The 17,434-nt window shown below is 39.1% G+C and overlaps 1 protein-coding gene across 10 annotated transcripts in view; it reads left to right on the top strand.

Annotated features, from left to right (window-relative positions):
- TTLL11 (tubulin tyrosine ligase like 11) overlaps nt 1–17,434 on the top strand; it is a 227,413-nt gene that overhangs the window by 54,570 nt on the left and 155,409 nt on the right. The window lies entirely within an intron of this gene.

Raw genomic sequence — 17,434 nt, 5'->3', positions numbered from 1 at the left:
ATGCCTGTCTCACTGTGATGAGGCTATTGCCATTTGTTGGTCCTACTATGTTCCAGGCATTGTGCTAAAAGCTTACCATTATTTCTCTAAATCCTCACCGCAATCTTATGAAGTTGGTTGTATTATTATCCCCATTTTATGGATGAGGAAACTGAGGCTTTGAGAAGTTGACTTGCTTAAGAAGTAGGATTTAAACTAGAGCTGATTTCAAGGCCTACGCTTTTTATATTCTTTATTGCCTGCATGTTGTTTTGTTTTTAATATTGAATTATAAAACTTGTAATAAAATTATGATTTATTAAGCCCAAAAATCTTGACGTAGTAATTTTTAAAAGGAAGCTTTCTATGAGGTGGTGGTCACATAGATCTATACATTTCTTAAAATTCATCAAATTATTGACTTAAAATGAGTGTGTTTTATTGTATGGAAATTATGCTTCAGTAAAGTTAATTTTTAAAAATAAAGTGAACTACCATCTGTTCCCCATACTCACCTCCCAGTTTCCACTTCTGTGGCTCTGCTCATGCTACTGCCCCTGTGTGGAATACCTTTCCTTCCCATTTCTACAACTCTATATCTAACTATTCTGCAAGGATGACTTTAAATGATACCAACCGTGTCTTCAAAATCAGACGAGTGAGAAGAGCATTTCCATCATCCCTGAAGCTCCTCTGTGCTTCCTTGTGGTCAGCCCCTCCACCCCCCAGCCCAGGCAACCACTGATCTGCATTCTCACTATAGATTAGTTTTGCCCATTCGAGAAATTCATATAAATGATAAAGTAAGTATTCTTTTGAGTCTTTTTTTCTTTCGGAATTATGTTTTTGAGATTCATCCATGTTTATTGTGTGTGTCAGTAGCTTGTATTTTTATTAGTGAGCAGTGTTCCATTGTATGACTGTACCCCGCTCTGTTTATCTATTCACCAATTGATGGGCATTTGAGTTGTTTCCAGTTTGGGGATATTATAAATAAATCTGCTGTGACGATTCATGTCAAGTCCTTTTGTGGATATATGTTTACACGTCTCTTGGGTAATATCTAGGAGTGGAATTTCTGGATTATATGGTATGTGTCTGTTTAACTTTATAAATTGCCAAAATGTTTCCCAAAGTGGTTCCGCTTTACACTCTCACTGGCAGTGTGTGAGCATTCTCTTTGTTCCACATCGTTGCCAATACTTGGTATTGTTAGTCTTTTGAATTTTAGACATTCTAGTAGATGTGTAGTTGTATCTTTTTATGGTTTTAATTTACACCTCCCTGATGACTAGATGTTAAGCATCTTTTCATATGCCTTTTGGCCATTTGAATATTCTCTTTGGTTAAGTGTATATTCAAAATTTTTGCTCATTTTTTATGAATATTTTATTTTTAAGTCATAGGGTCTTTATATATTTTGAATACAAGTCTTTTCATGTGTATTGTGATGTATTTGTATATGTATTGTGACTATTTTCTCCCACTTGACTTTTCAAAGTCTTAACCTTAAATTTGCATTTTTTAACTCTGTCTTTTAAAGAGCAGAAGTTTTTCATTTCGATGAAGTGAAATTTATCAAGATTTTCTTTTGTAGTTTGTGTGATGTCTAAGACATCTTATATCAATCCCTTTAAATTTGTTGAAAGTTGTCTTATGGTCCGTATATTGTCTATCTTGGTGAATGTTTCACGTGCACTTGAAAATAATATGTATTTAGGAGTTGTTGGTGTAGCATCCTGTAAATATCAATTAGGTCAAGTTGTTACTTGGCACTGTTCACATATTCCTTACTAATTTACTGCCTACTTGTTCTGTCAGTTATTGAGAGAGTATGTTGAAATTTCCAGTTCACATTGTGGATTGTCTATTTCTCCTTCTAGTTATGTCAGTTTTTGCGTCTTGTATTTTGAAGCTCTGTTATTAGCTTGATAATTTGACTCCTTTGTAAGGTAACTGTCCTTGTCCTGAAGTCTACTCTGATATTAATATAGCACCTCCAGCTTTCTTTGACTCACTATTTGTGTGGTATATCTTTTGATTATTCTTTTACTTTTTAACCTATCTGTACTTTTAAAGAGTGCTTCTTGGTGACAGCATGTAAATGGGTTATGATCTTTTATCCAGTTTGACAATCCCTGCCTCTTAATTGGTGTGTTTAGCCCATTTATTCTTAATGCAGTCATCAATATTGTTAGATTCAAATATACCATCTTTTTATTTCTTTTCTATTTATCCTATATGTTTGGATTAATTGGATATTTTTAGTATTTTATTTTATCTCCTCATTAGGCCTATTAGCTATACCTCTTTAAAAAGTGTTTTTAGTTTTTCTTCTATCCCTAGGCGCTAGGATTTACAATGCATCTTTAACTTATCACATTTACTTTAAGTGTTACATACTTCAAGTTAAATCTAAGCACCTTGCTGCAGTCGGCTTCTACTCCCACTCTCATTCTCTGTGCCATTGTCACATACTTTACTTATATGTTACGAACCCCACAATACATTGTTATTATTTTTGCTTTGAAAAGTCAATTTTCTTATAAAGAAACTGAAAAATGAATATATTTGTATTCTATACTCACCCATATATTTACATTTTCAGCATTCTTTATTCCTTCATGTAGCTCTGGGGTTCCATCTGGCATTATTTTCCTTCAGCTTGGGGAATTTTCTTTAACATGTCTCTTGTAGTGCAGGTCTGCTTGTGACAAATTCTCTCAGCTTTTGGTTTTTTGGAAATGCCTTCATTTTGCTTTCAGTTTTTAAACTATTTTGAACTAATTTTGGACTTACAAAAAAGTTGCAAAAACAGTAGAGAGAGATTTCCCATATATCCTCCATTTAGCTTCTCCTAATATTAGCATCTCATACAATTACTGAAACTGGTAAATTAACATTGATATAACAATACTAAATAATATACACATCTTATTTGCATTTTTTTCTATTATCCTGCTAATGTCCTTTTTTTCTGGTACAGGATCCACTCCATGATCCCTCACTGACTTTCTCCTTAGTTTCCTCTGATCTATAACAGTTGCTCAATCTGTCTTTGTCTTTCATGACCTCGACTCTTTTGAAGAGTATTGGCCAGTTATTTCTTTAAGAATGTCCTTCAATCTGTTTTAGATTTTTTTCATAATTAAATTCATATTAAACATTTTTGCTAAGAATAACACAAAAATGATGTTGTCACCTTCTCAATGCATCATATCAGGAGGTACATCATGGCAAGATGTCTTAATTCTGGTGATGATGACTTTGATCACTTAGTTAAGGTAGTGTCTGCTATGTTTCTCTACTATAAAGTTACTACTTTTTCCCTTTGTAATCATTAAGTATCTTGTGGGGAGATATTTTGAGTCTATGCAGATAGCCTATTTGTCTTATAATTTTCTAAAAAGCAGCTTTAGTTAAGTATAATTGACATACAATAAACTGCAAATATTTAAAGTGTGCAGCTTGATATGTTTTGATATATGTAAAAACATATGAAACCATGACCACCATCAATCAAGATAATGAACATATCCATCACCCCAAAATGTTTCCTCATGTCCCTTTTTAGTCCTTCCTTTCTTCCCCTCCTTGCCCTCTACCTCCTGTCACCAGGCAACCGTGGATCTGCTTTCTGTCAAGATTAGTTTTCACTTTCTAGAATTTTATATAAATGAAATCATATAGCAGGTACTCTTTTCTTCTTTTTTGGGGTCTGGCTTCTTTCACTCAACATAATTATTTTGAGATTCATCCATGTTGTAGTATTCATCAATAATTCATTCTTTTTTATTACTGAGGAGTATTCCATTGACTGTATATGCCGCAGTTTGCTTATACCTTTAAATAGGTCCTGGTACCGATAGGTTGGTACGTGGGGGTCCCCACTCCAACCAGCAATTCTGGGGACACCAGCCGGGTGTCCTACAATTCAACTCAATTCTGTCACTATCTGCCCAGAGATAGTATCAGATTCCACAGGTTGAGGGTTCAGTCCTCCAAGACTGCCCCTGCCCCCACCAGCTCAGGCGCCAGTCGCAAGCCCAGGTTGTTACTTGTGCTTCTAATGAGCTGGCTACAGATTGGAGGCTCCAAAGACCTTCTTGGACTTCAGACACCAGTTGCAAGCCCAGGTTGTTACCTGTACTTCTGACCTACTGGCTATAAATTAGAGATTCCCAGAACCCCCTCCTTGGGTTTGATTAATTTGCTAGAGCGGCTCACAGAACTCAGAGAAACATTTTACTTGTTAGATTACTGGTTTGTTATCAAACGATATAACTCAGGAACAGCCAGAGGGAAGTGATGCATAGGGCAAGGTATGAGCAAAGGGCTTGGAGCTTCCATGCCCTCCCCAAGCACACCACTCTCCCCGGTCTCCACGTGTTCACTAACCTGGAAGCTCTCCAAACCCCAGTCCCTTTGATTTTTTTATGGGGCCTTCCTTACATGGGCATGGTTGATTAAATAATTGGCTATTGGTGGTTGATTCAGCCTCCAGCCCCTCTCTCCTCCCCAGAGGCGAGGGGGTGGAATTGAAAGTTCCAACCTTCTAATCACATGGTTGGTTTCCCTGGCAATCAGCCCCCATCCTTAGGTGATTTGCAAAAGTCACCCTTATTAACATAAACCCAGTTGTGATGGAAAGGGCTTGTTGTAAATAACAAGACACCCATTTCACCTTTATGGCTCTGAAGAGTTTTCAAGAACTGAGGGCTAGAGACCAAATATTATAACAGAAGATGCTCTATTGCTCTTGCCACTCAGGAAATTCCAAGGGTTTTGGGAACTGTGAATGAAGACCAAATATATATGAGAAATATATTTTGGTCATCTGAAATACCTAATAATATGTATACTTCTTATAAATTACAATATTGCAGCCTTCAACTGCTGCTGGACAATTGGATTGATTCCAGTTTTTGGCTATTACAAATAAAAACACTACGAACATCTGTGTATAAGTTTTTGTGTGAACATGTTTCCATTTATCTTCAGTAAATGCTTAAGAATGGAATGTCAATCATATGGTAGGTGTACATTTAATTTTGGAGAAAGTACCAATAGTTTTCCAAAGTGGTTGTGCCATTTTTTATTCTCATCAGCACTGTACGAGTCTTCTAATTCTTCCACATCCCTGCCTAAACTTGGTAATAGTCAGGCTTTCATTTTAGCCGTTATAATAGGTGTGTAGTGTTTTCTCATGGGTTTTAATGTGTTTCCCTGTTTATTAATGATGTTGAGCATCTTTTCAGTGCTTGTTTGCCATCCAAATATATTCTTTGATGGAATATCTATTCACATTTTGTGCACGTTTGTCACAATTGAGTTATTTTTGCATATAATGTAAGGTATGGATTGAAGTTCAGTGTTTTTGGCACATGAATATGCAATTGTTTCAGAAACACTTGATGAGAATACTAACCTTTCTCTCCCAAATTCCCTTTGCACTTATGTTGAAAATAGTTGCTCAAATATGTGTAGGTGTATTTCTGAATTCTCTATTTGCTTCCACTCATGTATTTGTCTATCTTTATGACAATACCTCACTGTCTTGGTGACTCTAGCTATATAATAGTTTTGAAATCAGATAATGTAAGTCCTCTGACTTTGTTCTTTTTCGAAGTTGTCTTGGCTGTTATTGTCTTTTGATCTGCCATATGAATCTTAGAATCAGCTTGTCAATCTCTACAAAAAAGCCTGCTGAGGTTTTGATTGGGATTGCATTGAATCTCTATATCACTTAAGATAGAATCAACATCTATGGAGTCTTCTGATCCGTGAATTTGGTGTCTCTCTCCTTTTATTTAAGTCTTCTTTAATTTCTTTAAGCAAAGTTTTTAGTTTTCGGTGTACAGCCCTTTCACATCTTTTGTCAAGTTTATCCCTAAGTATTTCAAATTTTTGATACATTGGCAATGTTTTATTTATTTATTTTTTTAACATTTATCAAATAATTCTTTTTTTTCCTTCTTCTTCTCCCCAAAGCCCCCCGGTACATAGTTATATATTCTAGTTGTGAGTGCCTCTGGTTGCACTATGTGGGACGCTACCTCAGCATGGCCTGATGAGTAGTGCCCGGGATCTGAACTGGAAAAACCCCGGGCTGCCAAAGCAGAGAGCACGAACTTAACCATTTGGCCACAGGACCGGCCCTGGCAATGTTTTATTTTTAAACTTCAATTTCTAGTTGTTTACTGTGTGTATGGAGAAATGCAATTGATTTTTATATTCTGATCTTGTATCCTGCAACCTTGATGAACTCACTTAATAGTTGCAGTAGCTTATTTTGTAGGTTCCATTGGATTTTCTACATAGACCAACATGTCCTCTGAGAATAGGATGGTTTTATGTTTTACTTTCCAATCATCCATTTATTTCTTTTTCTTACCTTATTGCACTGGCTGGAACCCCTGTACAATGCTGGATAGAATTGGTGAGAGCAGATGTCCTGGACTTGGACTTGTTCCTGGGCTTAGGGGATAAGCATTTAGTTTTTCATCATTAATTATGGTGCTGATGTAGATTTCTTGAAGATGCTGTTTAATAGATTGATGAAGTTTCCTTCTATTCCTTGTTTTTATGGATTTTGTTTTGTTTTCAATTAGGAGTAGATGTTGGATTTTGTTATATACTTTTCTTGAGTCTAATGAGATGATCATATGGATTTTCTTTTTTAATTTGTTAATGTGGTGAATTATATTGATTGATTTTTAAATATTAAACAAACCTTGTATTCTTAAGATAAATCCCACTTGGTCATGATAGATTATCCTGTTTATATATTATTGCATTTGATTTACTGAAATTTTATTTAGAATATTTGCATCTATATTTGTGAGAGATATTGTTCTGTAGTTTTCTTTTCTTGCAATATCTTTGTCTGGTTTTGTTATCAGAGTAATGCAAGTCACATAGAATGAGTTGGAAGTGTTCCCTAACTTTAAAATTTTCTGGAATAGTTTGTGTAGAATTGACCTTATTTCTTCCTTAAATGTTTGGTAAAATTCACCAGTGAAGCCATGTGGACCTAATTTTTTTTATGGGAGAGTTTTAACTAAAAATTCAATTTCTTTCACTATTAAAGGCTATTAATATTATCTACTTCTTCCTAAATGAGCTTTGGTAGTTTGTGTCTTTCAAGGAATTTATCCATTTTTGCATTCCTATAAATATTCTTGAACGTCATTATGGGATCCAGTTAAGTTACTAGGAAATAGATTTTGGGTCTTATTTTTAAGGTTTATTAGGCATGACTGGAGCAGTGCTCAGTCGAAGGCTGATTATTCCTGAGGCAAGAATCTTATGTATAATCTACCCAATCCTCGTGAATCATGGTGTTTTCCAGGCTGGCTGGTGAGATCAGACACGCTTCTGCGCTCCGTGTGGGCACCAGGCACTGCTACCTCTAATCCTTCTGAGTGGTTCTTTCCTTGGCCTCGGGTATCTTCCTCACATGCATGCACTGATCCAGACTCAGCTAAAGACTCAAGGGAGACCCTCTGTGGATCTCCAGAGTTCTCTCTTTGTGAAGCAATCTCCTCGCCAGTGCTCTGTCCTGAGAACTCCAGCTGTCTTAGTCTCCCCTGAGTCACCATTCCATTTCCTCAACCCAGCAAGTCTACTGGGCTGGGATCTCTCTCAAGGCAGTAAATGGGCAATCGTGGGGCTCACGTCATTTGATTCTTGTCTCTCAGGAATCATTGTCCTTTGTTGCCTGATGTCCAGTGCCTTAAAAACCATTATATAATATATTTTGTCCATATTTTGCTTGCTTCACGTGGGAGGGTAAATCGAATTTCTGTTTCTAGTTTCAGTTCTCTGGAGTGGAAGTCCTCTGAATGAATGATTACATGACAATAACAATAGCAACATTTATTGAGCATTTTTACCTGGAGTACCTATCTTAAAGTTCTTCAGCAACTGTAATAGCATTCTTCTATCATTCATAGGAGAGGAAACTGAGGCACAGAGAGATTAAGTAACTTTGCCAAGGTAACACAGCTTGGAAGACTGACTCCAGAGCCAATACCCTTTTACCTTCAGTGCTATAACATGGGAGAATATTTTAATAGATGTGTAGATAAGGTATAGACATATTCCAGAGAAAAGAGTAAAACTTTGCTGGTGATAAGAGGATAAGGATGTTTTCAGGGTAGAGGACAGATGGAATAGAGGGAGAGAGAAGGCTTCCTGGTAAAAGTGACAGCTGATCTCATTTGAGATGAGTTTACCTGGCAGACTAGCCAAAGAAGAGCATTCCAGCCAAAACCAGTAGCTTGTGCAAAGGTACAAAGATGTGAAATAATATGACACATTGGAACGATAAGCAGTTTAGTGTTACTGGAGTTTAAAAGACGAGGGTTTGATGGCAGATGAACTGGGAGAAGCAGAGGCCAGATCATGGAGGGCCTTGAATGCCAGGTTAAAGAACTTTACAAGGGGAAGCCATGAAGGGTTTTCAGTAGGAGGTGGGGAGGAGGACGGTCAGGTTTTAGTATTAGAAAGGTAACCTGATAGCAGAATATGGAGTAGTTTCGGGGGTGGGGGGTGGCGGTGGGCAAAAGAGGGAGACCTGTTGGAAAAGCTGTGCTGCTTGTCCAGGCAAAAGAGATGCTGAGGGCTGTATTAAGACATTAGGACAAGAGTCTTATGCAGACAAAGGCCAGATGTGAGGAATATTTAGAAGGTGGAATCTATAGGATTTGGAGACAGATGGGCGAAGGAGTGAGGAAGAAGGCAGATGTAACGCTTTCAGGAATCGGGGTTGGGGGGGTGCCATCTGCCAAGATGCCCAAGAGGAGGGGCAGGTTTAGTGGAGGAGATGGCAAGCTGAGCAAGTGCTCGGTGCTTAACCGTCGGCTTCCTGATTTCAGCCGTTCAGGAGACTCCTTTCTCTTGAGTGGGACAGGGAGGTGGGGTCAGGCGATTCTTGGTTTCTTCCTGTTTTATGTTTCAGCATGCTAAGTCCTCAAATGTCAGAGCCCATTTGATTTATGTCGAAGGTACTTGGAACTGGATAGTTCTCTGATATAAAGGAGGATTTCTTTGTGTCTAAAATAGCATTAATTTAGAATCTGCTGACTCAGGGCCTGGCACATGTAGAAAAGGCTATGAAAACCCCGCTGTAGTTGTTTGCCGGAAAGCCCTAACACCACCGCTTATTTCCTATGGGATCTCAGCTAAGTCCATCCTCCTCTTAGTCCCATTTCCCCATCTGTTTAGTGAAGAAATGATCCCAACCTGAGAGCGATTGTGGGCGTCCAGTGAGTATTTGATGATGAAATGTTTTATTAGCTACAAACCTGAGAAAAACTTGTGGCATTCTTATTTTTAATATCTCCTTCGTTTTAATACAAAACAATGCATTCACATTAAGAATTCAAATTCTATAGGAATGTGTAAAGTAAAACAGTGAAAAAAAAATCCCCACTCCTCGGAAATTACTTGCACACTTTGGTGTGTATCCTTCCAGCTTTTCCTATGTGGAAACAAATATATACTGTAACACACACAGCTTTTTTTTCTTTAAAAATGGGACTGTACTATATATTCTTTTCTTTAGGCTTCCTTTTCCCGCACCAAATATGTTTTAGACATCTTTCCATGTCACTGCTGTGTAGTATCCCATTGTATGAATGCACTCTAACTTTTATAATCACTTCCCTGTTGGTGAACATCTAGGTGGTTCTCATATTTCTTGGTTCGACAAATACTGCTTTGGGAAACATGCTCATATAGGCATCTATATACACCTGTGCCAGCACTGCCTCCAGATAGAGATCTCAAAGTAGAATTGCTGTATTAAAGGGTATGTGCGTTTACCTTTTTGACAGGTAAAGCCGGACACGAGGCTTTATTAGAAATGGTGCACTGAATTATGAGGGGAGCAGCATCTTGCCAGTGCCTTGGGAGTGAACTCTCTGAGGAGAGCTTGTGGGCCTTGCTTTGTGATTCTGACAGCCACAGGAGAAGGTGCGCGGAGCTGTAAAACATTCTGAAACCTGACACTTTGTAGGTATTTTATTTCTCACATTAATTAGAATTAAATTTACTGTGTTAAAAAAAAAAAGAGGAGGAGATCCCACATCCCTGATGCTATCCATTTGCAAAACTGGTACCCAAAAATGATCAGCAGGTGGCACTAGGCAGAAGCAAGTAGGATTCTCAGTGGAAATTTTTTGTGAAGACTACAGGAGGATGCAGGCTTTCTCTCCAACGTTAGCAGATGGCCAATAAAAAAATTCCATGGAGTTTCTTTTGCATATGGTCTTCCATCTGGGTATTTGAGAAAAGTACAGTTTTGTTATCAAAACAGTATTTATTATGGTGAAGGAGTTTGTATTTCATAGCAGAAGAATTTTTCAGTGAATAAAGCCAAAAATCTGTTCAATAATGCTTTGCAGTTTCTTGGAGGGAGCCGGCGAGCCTGGGGTTCTTCCATTTTCCTCTCCAGTTACCATCCCAAGTTTGCTTTTATTGATTCGGCTTCTCAAGGCTGAATGAAGTGCATTATTTGCAAAGACCCCAGAGAACAATGTTCTCCACTGGGTTTAGGAACGAGGAAAACGTGGAGTTGTAAGTGGGTCAGAGTCAAGGCAGAATGAAAACCTGCAGTGTGAAGCATATACTCCTTGTCCTGATTCCACGCTTATCAAATAACCTTCTGAGTTGATTATTCACATTGTTTTCCTTCATATAGACAATATGCTGATTTGGCTGGTTTGGGGTCACCCTATGGTTTATCCACAGGATGAAGTTTAAATTCCTTCACACGCCTTGTGGAGCCGCTGCGCCCTCTGCAGGATCAGCCCGCGCCATTTCCAGCCTCTTGCTCTGAGATCCTTCCGCATTCAACTTTTTTGGGAATTCAGTGGCACCACAGCCTTTCTTTGCTCTGCATTTTCCACATCTCTCCTTTTGCCTGGAGCACTTGTCTCCATCTTTTGTGCCCCCCTTCCTGCTTCCAAGGCTGCTTTCTTTCACTTGACCAATTTTGCTAATTCTTTAGATCCCTACCTACCTTTTATTTTCTCTATAAAGCCCACTCTGCCCCCTGTGTCTGGGAGGGATGCTTTCTTGTTCTCTCTTCACGTACTTATGCTTGCTACACTGTTTAGTGACTCCATGTTTAAATATTTTTCTCTCCTGTTCTAAGTTCCACAAGGACAGCGAGTGACTGGGTCAGTCTTATTCATCATTGTTTCCCTAGTGTCTATCACAGTGCCTGGACCATAGTAGGAACTCAAGTATATTTGCCCAATTAAATTGCAGATTAATACGCAGATGCTGTGCTTAAAAGTTTTTCCCCTCTTGCGGGTTTAACCATCAAAAGTTAGCTTCTCCAAGGCCAAGGGTATCAGCATGACCCAGCCTGTCACTTTACAAGGGTGTGGGCCAGACTTGGGCCATGAGGAACTTACCAGAATGATGCCATCCAGCGACCTGGTGGTCAGCCCACCGCCCTTTCCCTGTGATGCCCCACACAGAGCTCTGACACAGCTGCAGCAAGCTCGGGAGCCGACTGGAGATTCAAATGTCTTCTGCTGATGCAGCATGGCATCCCTGGAGGCCCGCGCAGTGGCCCAGGGTTCTGGTGCGTAACTAGGAAAAGACTGGAGACAGAAGCCAGGGGACTCCAGCTGTCAGAAGAAGGCAGATGATTCAGAGCCGCTGGCAGAGACTCTGTTGGAACCCCGGTTTCACCTCCCCATCTGCTTCAAGTTTTATTTCCTTGGTTGCCAAAAATAGATCTTCACCTCCTGCTTAGATATATCATGCTGTTCTTGTGCCCCTTGCTTAACAGCTCAATTTGTTTACTGCAAAAATGATAGCATCTGAAATGCAAGATGCTGCTCCTCTCTGGGAAAGCATACTTAGGCCCTGTTCATTAGGAGGTTCTTTGAAAATAGCCCAAGTGACAACTGGCATCTGTGTAGTGCTTTGCAGTTTACCAAGTGCTTTTTATGTACATGACCTTTTTTATCCTCACTCAATTTGGGGAGGTGTCATTATCTCCAATTTACAGATGAGGACATAGAGGCTCAGAATCAAAGGTACTTGCTTGTGGTTATACATGACGCAAATGCCGGTGCACTCAGATTTCTGACCCTGTTTAGTGCAAACGTTTCCTGAGACCTACTAAGTGCCGAGTGCTGAGGATGCAAAACAAGTTAGATATATGCTTGCCCTGTGCAATCATTTAATGTGAAACGAAAACACTGGACTGGAGTCTGGAGACCTGGGTTCAAGTCCTGGCTCCACCTTTTCCCTACTCCCCAGCTTTGTTGAGATATAACATTGTGTAAGTTTAAGGTGTACAATGTGGTGATTTGATACATGTATCTATTGCAAAATGATTACCACAGTAAGGTTAGATACCACATCCATCACTTCATTTAATCACCTTTTTGTGTGTGTGGTGAGACATTTAGGATCTACTTTGTTAGCAACTTTCAAGTATGTAACATAGTATTGTTAACTATAGTCACCACGCTGTATATTAGATCCCCAGAACATTCATCTTGTAACTGGAAGTTTGTGCCCTTTGACAAACACCTCCCCATTTCCCCCACCTCCAAGCCCCTGGCAACCACCATTCTACTCTATTTCTAAGAATTGGGCTTTTTTTTTTTTTTAATTCCACATTTAAGTGAGATCATACAGTATTTGACTTGCTCTGACTTATTTCACTTAGCATAATGACCTCGCGCTCCATCCATGTTGTTGCAAATGGCAGGATTTCCTTCTTTTTTAAGGCTGAATACTATTCTATTGTATATATAGACCACATTTTTTTTATCCATTCATCCATTGATGGACACCAAGGTTGTTTCCATGTGTTGGTTATTGCAATGAACATGGGGTATCTCATAGAGATAGTGGTTTCATTTCCTCTGGATATATACCCAGATATGGGATCATTGGATCATATGGTAGTTCTATTTGTAATTTTTTTAGGAACTTCTGTACTGTTTTCTGTAGTGGCTGTACCAATTTACATTCTCACCAGTAGGTGTGAGGTGGTATCTTATTGTGGGTTTGATTTGCATCTTTTCATGTTCCTATTGGCCATTTATATGTCTTCTTTGGAAAAATGTCTGTTTGGGTCCTCTGCCCATTTTAAAATCGGATTATTTGTGTTTTCTGCTATTGAATTTTATGAGTCCCTTATATAATTTGGATATTAACCCCTTATCTGATATATGGTTTCAAATATTTTCTCCCATTTGTAGGTTGCCTCTTCATTTTGTTGGCTCTTTCTTTTGCTGTGCAGAACCTTTTTAGTTTGATATAGTCCCACTTGTTGATTCCTGCTTTTGTTGCTTGTGCTTCTGGTGTCACACCTCTTTAACCGGCTGTGGGACCCCGGCCAACTCAACTCTCTCCTGTCTCCCAAGCCTTCAGTGCTTCCTCTGCAAAAGAAGAAGATTGTAGAGCATCACTGAGGTCCCTTCCAGTTCTAGCCTTTTGTGATTTTGTGATTTTTTGAGTTTGGCTTTCCTGGACTTCCATAAAAGTCCCTGCTGGAGTTAAAATTCTGCACAAATTTCTGCTGCCAAGGTTTCAGCTGGAGCACAAAGGGCCTTATGTAATCAATCATCTTCTTGCTAATGCCAGGTCAGTGTAGCCCGGGGCTTAGAGAAGCGCTGATAACAAAGGCTGCAATGCAGCCTCATCTGGAGCAGCACTGTGGGGCTGGCCTGCTGGCACCGGGCAGTGGCTGTCTCCTCACCTCTGCGCCACCCCCTCCCGGGAGGGTAACTGAAGCTGCGTCTGCACATTCCTTCCTGAGTTGTCCTGTGGTGTGGTTGGCTGAGACTAGCAAATATTGGCTAAGCCAAGACAGCCTTCTTGTTGGTTCCTTTCTAAAGCCCATTCAGAAAGAACCACATCTGCCCAGATTCTTTTGCTGGGGACACCCTTCCTGTGCTTGTCCACTTGACAAACACTTACTAAGCTTCCCTGTGTCAGAGTTTATGTCACCTAATCCACAAAGGCCTTTTCTGACACCCCCTTTCCCACTCCACCTCCCACGCTCCTGCCGCCCTGACCCATGGACGGTCCCCGGGCCCCATTTCCATACTGTACTCTCCCTCAATTACAGGACCCCAAAACACAGTATTTTTTTTTTCAGTGTTTTTGGTTGAGAGATAGCAAGGCAAGGGTTTGGGGTCAGTGTAGACGTACGTTAAAATCCTTTCTTCATCACTTTCTAAGTGTGTACCTTGGTTAAGTTACTTAATTACTCTGAGCCTCAGTTTCCTCATCCGGAGCATCATAGGGATGCTATGAGCATCACAACGCATCCCTTCAGTGAAGGGACATTACTTATCTGCTGTCCCTGCTAGACAGGAGTCTGGGGGAGCTGGAACCTGGTCGGATTCATCTCCATCTCCCCAGTGCCCAGCACAAAGGGGACCCTCAGGCATTTGTGTGATGAATGAATATTGAAAGAGGCTTTTCAGTCTTAGATGGAAATTTGGGCTGGAGCTAAGAATGCTTACACAAAGCATTCTGGGTGTTTCTGGCTTATTGGAAATGTGGAATTGGACTTATTTTAATTTTTAATAACAATCTGATCTTGAGACTAATTGTCTCATTATTTGATGATAGATCATTTAGGAGAGGAAAAGAGCTAAGACTTCTCTTTGACTGAACATCATCCCAGCTTGGCTTAACTTGTTTTTTTCCCCTTAGGTTTTCTCCCCCAGAGACAGCCTTATACAGAAATACTTTTTTAAGAGTAGAAGCTCTACTCTTTAACTTTCTAAACTTCAATTTGGCCCCAAATACATTAGTGTTTTAAATCACAACTATTATAATCTTGCTACTTTGCAGTACTGATTTATTATGTGGAATTTTGAGATGAATATAATCATTAGAGGGCCACTGCCTTAACATGCTTTTTTTCCTCTAACGGCAAGCTTTTAAAATGAAAAAGTGAAAGAGGTAAACATTTTTCTGGGAGACTATTTTAAAGGTCAAGAAAACCCTGCTTCCCAAAGGGAGTAAAAGGTCATCTTTCACTCTTCAATTTTTGTCCTTTCATTTCTTTCTGCAAAAGTTCTTAGTGATGTCACCTTAGTCACTTGAGTAGAGATGTCTAATTTTCTGCAAGAAAATAGTGGAGCCAATCTTGACTTCACTGCCTGTTTCAAAGGGAAATTATGAAAATTGCTCTGCCTGTACCTTCTTTCCTCGTCTCCAAAGAAATGAAGAAATCTCTCCTACTCTGTTGCTTGTTCAACTTCTTTTCTGTGTAATTGCTTCTTGGAGGAGTTCTGATGAAAGGCGAAGCCAAGTCGAGATTTGGATTTAGAAAGCTGTTGTAATCGAATTCCCTGGCCTCATTAATGAAACGATTCTCTTGTCCTTTCCTCTCACCCAAACTCCAACGCCCTTCTCCCACTCTCCTTCTGAAATTAACCCCACACATTTTCTAGAAGAGTCAGACGGAAGGATTTGTTTGGCTAGAAAAGATCTAATGACAGTGCTTCTCTAGCCTTTTGGACCTAAGGGCTCCCTTTCATTTTCAGTTAACTTTTTTATTTTGATGTAATTTCAGACTGATGTAAAAATTGTAAGAATAGTACAGAGAATTTCTACACGTCTTTCACTCAGATATCCCCAAATGTTAGCATTTTACCACGTTTGCTTTCTCACTCACTCACTGTCTCTTTCTCTCTCTTGTTTTTGAGAGTAAGTTGCATCAATGATGCCCTTTTACCCCTAAACACATCTGTGTGTATTTCCTAAATAAAAAAGCATTTCCTTTCATAACCACAGTGTAATTACCAAAATCATAAAATTAGCATTGATCCAATACTATTATCTAATCTAATCGTATTCAGAATTTATTCAGATTTTGACAACTGTCCCAATAATATATAGCAAAAGTGTCTCTTTAGTCTCCTTTAATCTGGAAGAATGTCTTAGTCTTTCTTTGTGTTTCATGACTTTGGTATTTTTGATGAGTACAGGCTAGTTATTTAGCAGACTGCCCCTCAATTTGGGTTTGTCTGGGGTTTCCTCATTATTAGATCAGGATATGCATTTTTGGCAGGAATAGCACCGAAGCAATGTTGTATTTTTCTCAGGGGTATCATCTCTGGGGGCGAATGATGTCAATGTGTCTTATTACTGGTGATGTTAACTTTAATCATTTGGTTAAGGTGATGTCTGCCAGATTTCCACTGAAAAGTTACTATTTTCCCCTTTCTAATGAATAAGTATTTTGTGGGAAGATAGTTTAAGACTGCATAATATCCTGTTACTCTGCAAACTTTCACTCTAGTTTTAACCTCTGTTAGTGATTCTTGCCTGAATCAGTTATTATTGTGATGGTTGCCAAATGGTGATTTTCTAACTCCATCGTTCCTTCTACGTGTCTTAGGTGAGCTTCTCCTGCGAGGAAGAACTTTGCCTTCTCATTGATTTCTCTATGTATGTATGTATATATATTAATGTAGACTCGTGGGTTCTTATTTTATTCAATGGATTATAATCCTTCACTATCATTATTTATTTTGATGCTCAAATTATCCAAGATTTGGCCAGTGCAGCCTTGTTTTCTTTGAACAATCCCTGTTACTCTTGGAGCTCTCTTTTTCTTTTGTCACAATAAGGTGTTCCAGGCTTTTCTTGTATTTTCCCTGCCCCCGCCTTGGAGCCAGCCAAGTCTCCAGGAAGCCCTAGTTTCTTTTGGTGGGTGCTAAGTGTGCTCATTCCTCCACGGGTGTCATTGCAATGCGCTCCCCCTTTTATAAAAAAGATTTCGTTGAGGGCCATATTTCAATAATCGCAGGCAGCTGGGAGGCTGTTGCCCTCAGGAAAAATATTCTGTGATATTCTCTTTACTATCCTAAAATGAAATATAGTCAACCTACACGCATCGTTTAAAAGCAAAACAAGACAAAAACCCACCCTGAATGTTCTCTTTTAGGAAAATAATAAGGAAAAATTCTTTATAATGAAATGCTGTGCATTTCAGTCAGTAAATGCTCTGGCAGTGTTACAGTAGGAGACATAGTGAAGTGGTCAAATGCTTGCACTTACCTATAACGAATAAGTTTGAATCTAAGAAAAGTAAGACAATTTGATTTAACGTTATAGTCTCTATTATATATATGTATACAATATGCATGCATATACTGTTTCTTTATATTTGACACTTCAAGCTATTTTTCATATGTAATCATTGCGTGCCGTATGGGTGACTCAGATACCATAAGCCACCATGCCGTTAGTGACGTGACGCTTCTGAAATATTGAACAACTCTTGATACAGTTCCAGGAAAAAGAGGGCAAAGTATAATTTTCCTTCCATTTACGTGATTGTTGCATTCTTGTAAAATTGTGATGCTCCATTTAGATCATGTAGAAAGTTCTTTTTGTGTATATGTGACAAGAGGCTGCATTCTAGGCTGCCTCACTTGACATAGGCATGGCA

Source organism: Equus przewalskii, chromosome 26 (genome assembly GCF_037783145.1).
Source record: "Equus przewalskii isolate Varuska chromosome 26, EquPr2, whole genome shotgun sequence".
In the NCBI taxonomy this organism is placed as follows: domain Eukaryota; kingdom Metazoa; phylum Chordata; class Mammalia; order Perissodactyla; family Equidae; genus Equus; species Equus przewalskii.
Note: the sequence above shows the minus strand (reverse complement) of the source record. Positions and strands in the feature narration are given on the sequence as shown.